Here is a 6,116-nt window from a genome sequence, read left to right as displayed (position 1 = left end):
CTCCGTCCCTGATCTGTTGGGGGTACATAGGTATATATAGGAGGAAGGAGTACGTCGGTGGAGCGTCAGGGGGCCCACGAGGCAGGGGGCGCGCCCAGGGGGGCGCGCCCTCCACCCTCGTGACCGCTTTTGGCACTTCTTGGAGTAGGGTCTAAGTCTCCCGGATCACGTTCGGTGAGAAGATCACGTTCCCGAAGGTTTCATTCTGTTTGGACTCCGTTTGATATTCCGTTTCTTCGAAACACTGAAATAGGCAAAAAACAGCAATTCTGGGCTGGGCCTCCGGTTAATAGGTTAGTCCCAAAAGTAATATAAAAGTGTAAAATAAAGCCCAATATAGTCTAAAACAATAGATAAAGTAGCATGGAGCAATCAAAAATTATAGATACGTTGGAGAGGGCAAGAGAGGGCTGCCGTCGCGTCGCGTCCCCTCCCATGCACCGTACGCGTCACGCTCACTCACTAGACCTTGTGATTGGATATTTCGATTCTTCGTTTCGTTTTCTACTGTCCCTGCACGAGCACTAGTGTCATATGAAACCTTTTTGTAAACTTACATGAACATTGTTTTACATTGTGGTATAAATATGTTATTAAATGTCACAAGCATTTTTTTCAAAACATGTGAGCATTTTTTTAAATGAAAGATTTTTTATAAATTAGTGAATATTTTTTATAATGTATTAATATTTTTAAAATGTGACAAAATATTTTTTTTAAATGCACGGACATTTTTGAAATGTAACTAACATTTTCTTTGAATGCTATCAGCATTTTCTAAAGTTGCGCGAGCATTTTTTACAAAGCATGAGCGTTCTTTAACACCCAATGAACATTTGTTAAAAATTAAGTAAAATATTTTTCCATTTCAAAAATATAAATAAAATTAATTCAACAAAAAAAACCCCAGCAAAACAACACGTGGACAGACCCAGGTATTAAGCAGAAGAGGCGAACCTTTGTTTTGTCTACCACATGCAAAACAAAGGACGGGGTTTAGTTCCAGGTGGGTTTCTCGTGCCACTACCGTTGCCGCCATATGAGAAATTTAGGTCCCCTCGCCTCCGGCTGCCATCTTGGCTTTGAGAGGTGGTGGGACCTCATATCTTCAAGACCTCTATGTTCTTCGTCAATGCGTCTAGTGATCATCATAGTTTTGTGAGAATAAATTTCTCTCGTTCTTTTGACGCTGCCATGAGGTTAGAGAGTTTTCTGTCCTTGCAGATCCGATTATTTGGATTTGATGAGTTTATATGACTGTATCAAGCTTTTTTGGTTGGTCTGATTCTTTATGGAGGTGAAATCTCTCATCAATAATGGTGAAGATATAGTGATTCGATGACTTGCACTTCAAGGGAATCATCCACAACCCAAGTACGTTCATCGATCAAGACTTCCCATCTTTATAGATGGATGACTTAAGGCGCTTTCAAAAACCATATTGGTAATGTTCGTGCGGGTGAAAGAGTGACAACATCGTTGCTCTAGTCCAATTGTCGTCTCTTTACTGAAGTCTATAGACTATTTTTTCGAGCAGAGTTTGATACCACGAAGAAGGTGTTTTCAAGGGATTTCACTGTAATTCTTAGTCATAGGACTTACTTCATATTTTCTTGAATCTCAGGTCCAAATCGGTATATCTGTAATTGTTATGAGTATGAATAAAGTTAGAGGTGTCTCTAAAAAAACAGTCGAGACAAAGCACTGCGTAATCTTCTACCCCATCAGGATTTCAGGAGTGTGTGCTTGTCTCGCAACAAACCAGACCAAATGACTATTGCGGTCTTTAAAGTCTGGTATAGTAAGGCCGTTTGCAGAATTCTTTCTTTTACTATTTGTTTCGTGCCCTTTGGATGTCTCTATTTGGTGTATAATCAAAGGAAGAAGAATGCTAATCTAAGATGCCCTTTCGGTGTTTTTATTTAGTTGGGAGGGGGTTGGGGTTCAGGAGTGCAATTAACGGTCCACGATTTGGTTCGTGTTTGGGGCTAGACCAAAAGCTCGTAGCTTGCGAGCTTAGTGAAAGCTTGATAGCTCGTAGCTCGCTTCTTAATGCATAGAGATAATCATAGATTTTCACTAATCAAACTTAGCGAGCTTAACAAATAAGCTAACAAGTTTCATTAGTAACTCGTTAAGTTCATTAGTGCAAGACAATATGTAATCTTCTCATACATGACAACATTTCATAGCAGATTAACCTATCTACCCAACTTAATTGATTCATCCCGGCCCATAAGAAGAAGCAAATTGGTGCACCTTTTGATTTAGTCACCATATTCCTTCATTAAAATTACACCCACACTCTCGTCTCATAGGCCTTAACACATAGTAATTTGTTAACGAACGCTCGCGAGTGCTCACGAACTTCACGAGTTTTAATTGAACAGAGTTGTACATAGTTTTTTGCTTGTTAAGCCTAACGAGCCGAGCCTTAACGAGCACGAGCTTAATGAGCCAAGACTTAACAAGCGGAGCCGCTTGTTAATCCGAACTCGCATGTCCTTTTTCTGTTTAATTGGCACGTATGGAGTCTCACTCTCCTGTGTTGTGCTTTGATTAAGATAGTCATTGTTGTAGCCAAAGCCAAGTCGGGCAGTTCTTCACTTTGTTTTTCCGTCTGTTAGACAGTGGACTTCGTCAAGGCTGCATGCCCACGATCACCGCACGGTCCAGCCCACGTTCTAGTCACAGCCGTGCTCGGCAAACTATATGTACTCCCCTTTGTACCTCTGTAATGCAATGAGAAAACAATTCCAACAGTTTTACATGGTATCAGATACTCGATCCGCTTCCGCACTCCCACGATCGCCATGACGAACCCCGGCGACCAACTACCCTGCAGCGGCGGCCAGCCAACTCCATCTCTCCCCACCTCCGGCGGCCAGCCAACTCCACCTCTCCCACTCCCCGGCGGTCCTCCACCGGCGCCTCCTCCTATCCTTTCCTTTAGTGACACCATTACAGACATTACTCCCTTCATCCCCATCATCCTAGACCTCTAGAGCCATAACTACTATCACTGGCGACATCTCTTTGAGATCCATCTCGGCCGCTGCGCGCTTCTCCACCATATCTCCGGCGACGTCCCGCCGGCCCCTCATGATCCACGCTGGCTCAAGGATGACCTTGCTATCATCCAGTGGCTCTACACCTGCATCTCCACGGAGCTTTTTAACCTCGTGGTCACCGACGGCGCCTCTGCCCGCGACATTTGGATCGAGCTTCGCCGGCTGTTCCAGGACAACCGCGACGCTCGCGTCTCCGCCCTCAACACGGAGCTGCGCACCATCACGCACGGTGATCGCCTTGTTGGTGCCTTCTGTCAGCGCATCAAGGGCATCGGTGACGAGCTGCGCGAGCTTGGCGAGGTCGTTGACGACCGCTCTCTCCTTCACGCGCTGATGGGCAGTCTCGACGATCGCTTCGCCCAACAGGCGACGCTCATCCCGCTTCTCCGCCCTCTGCCAACGCTGGCGGAGGCCCGCTCCATGTTGCAGATGGAAGAGCAAAATCAGCAGTGCAAGGCCAACACACCACGTCTGTTCCATGCGGCGCCTCGTCCCGCACCCACTCCGCCCGCTCCGGCTGCTGCTCCACCGACGCCGCACCCGTCTCAGCCGCCACCGGGGTGGCGTCCTAGTCCAAACTACAAGGGCAAGAACCCGATCTACCGGCCGCCCAAGCACGGCGGTGCGTCTTCCTCATCTGCTCCAGCGCCGGCCTCACCATCGTCGGCTCCTGCACCTCGGGTGGCGCCTCCCACCCCGGATCGTTCTGCATGGCGCCCCTCCCATGATCCATGGACGGGCTTGGTGCAGCCTGGCCCATGCCTTGGTCCGCGCCCTCACCATACGGCGCCCCACCGGCTTACAGCGGCGCATGGGCGCCCGGTCTTCGCCCTGCCGTTGGTGCACCCGGTCTCCTGGGTTCACGCCCTCCACCAGCTGCCTACACCGCCTACGCGCCGCTGTATCAAGCTGCCGCTGCTCCCACGGCCTACTCCATGTACCCCTACGGCGCTCCACCACCGGGCTGGGATCACGCTGCATCGTCGGCGTCCACTTCTGCCCCGCCACCATCATCTGCTCCACCTGCAACGACTGCCACCACTCCGGCTTGGGACCAGGCTGCCTTCATCGCCGCCATGAACTCACTCACCACTCAGGACGCAGGTAATGAATGGATTTTCGATTCCGGTGCTTCCTCGCATATGTCTGCATCTGCTAGTACGCTCACCTCTCTCCATCCCTCCATCTTATTTCCATCCATAACTATAGGCGATGGTTCTTCTGTTCCAGTCACTTGTGTAGGCACCACTACTCTTTCTTCTTCACGAAAACCTCTCTTGCTTAGTGAAATTCTTGTTGCACCGGCTCTAATCAAAAACCTCATTTCTGTTCGTCGTTTTACCATCGATAATCAAGTTTCTGTTGAATTTGATCCATTTGGGTTATCTGTGAAGGACCTTCAAACCAAGACGGAGATCGCTCGGTTCAATAGTTCTGGTGACTTGTACATGGTCGACGGCGCGTCATCCTCATCATCTCATGCCATGCTTGCTTCTGTCGGCTTGTGGCACCGTCGCCTCGGTCACCCTCATAGCCGCACGACGACCACTCTTCTTCGCGAATTCCAGCTTCCGTATGATCGTGATAGCCATGATCCCTCTTTGTGTCATGCGTGTCAGATGGGCAAACATGTGCGCCTGCCCTTTGGCATGTCTTCTACTCGTAGCTCTTTTCCCTTTGAGTTGTTACATTGTGATTTGTGGACATCACCTACTCCTAGTGTGTCTGGTTTTAAGTACTATCTTGTACTCCTAGATGATTATTCTCACTATATATGGACCTTTCCCATTCGTGCAAAATCTGATGTTCACGCATTATTTGTCAACTTTCAACGCTATGTCTCTACTCATTTCTCCCTTCCTATTCGCTTTTTACAGTGTGATAATGGCCGGGAGTTTGATAACTCTCGCAATCGCGCCTTCTTCCTCACCCACGCTGTTCTTCTTCGCTTTTCTTGCCCTTACACATCACCTCATAATGGCAAGGCCGAGCGCTCCCTACGTACCATCAACTACATCATACGCACCCTCCTCATACAGTCGTCCATGCCCTCCTCCTATTGGGTCGAAGCCCTACGACACGCCACTTTCCTCCTCAACATCCGCCCTACCAAGCTATGCCCTCGCTTCTCTCCCTACGACTCCCTCTACCTAGCTCCGCCCGCATATCATGATCTCAGGGTTTTTGGCTGCCTTTGTTTTCCCAACATGGCTGCTACGTCCGCAAACAAACTGTCACCACGCTCATTGCCATGTGTTTTTCTTGGGTTTTCTGATTCTCATAAGGGATATCGATGCCTACACCTTCCCACCAGTCGTATCATTCTCTCCCGTCATGTCACTTTTGATGAAACATCGTTTCCCTTCGCCAGCCATAACCAGCCAGACCATAGTGCTCCAATTTCCGGTGCCCGCGCTACACCTCCGCGTCTTCCCGCGATCGACGTGCATGGGATGCATGGTCCTGTTCACCGGGACCCCACTCCTCCAACCAATCCCACCGCCCCGCTGCATGCTGGTCATGTTCACCCGGACCCCACTCCTCCACCCAATCCCACTGACTCGCTGCATGCCACTACTCCGGCTGCAAACCGCCCACCCACGCCAGCCAACCACGACGCTGCTGCTGTCTTGGATCGCCCGCCGACCAGCTCCTGTGCTGATTCTCCCGGTCCCACCACTGCTCCTGACGCCACCTTTTCCTCAGATTCGCTGGGGCCCTCCTCTCCACCACTCCGCTCGCCCTCTTCAGATTCCCATGCACCATCACCCGACCGCTCGTCTCTTTCTCCCGCGCCTCCTTCTTCCTCTGCACCACCTCCTCCCTCACGCCATCTGACTCGTACTGCCGTCCCCGTTTCGATCCCACATAATGATCACACCATGCGCACACGTAGCAAATCCGGGTTTCGCCTACCCGTTGATCGTCTCAACCTCACCGCCTCACCAGAGCCTCTCTCTCCCATTCCGCGTTCTTACAAAGCTACTCTCCTCGATCCTCACGGGTTTCGCGCCATGAAAGAAGAATATGACACGCTTCTTCTTA

This window comes from Triticum dicoccoides, chromosome 2B (assembly GCF_002162155.2).
Source record: "Triticum dicoccoides isolate Atlit2015 ecotype Zavitan chromosome 2B, WEW_v2.0, whole genome shotgun sequence".
Lineage (NCBI taxonomy): Eukaryota > Viridiplantae > Streptophyta > Magnoliopsida > Poales > Poaceae > Triticum > Triticum dicoccoides.
The sequence above is the reverse complement of the archived record's forward strand: the minus strand, read 5'-3'. Positions refer to the sequence as shown.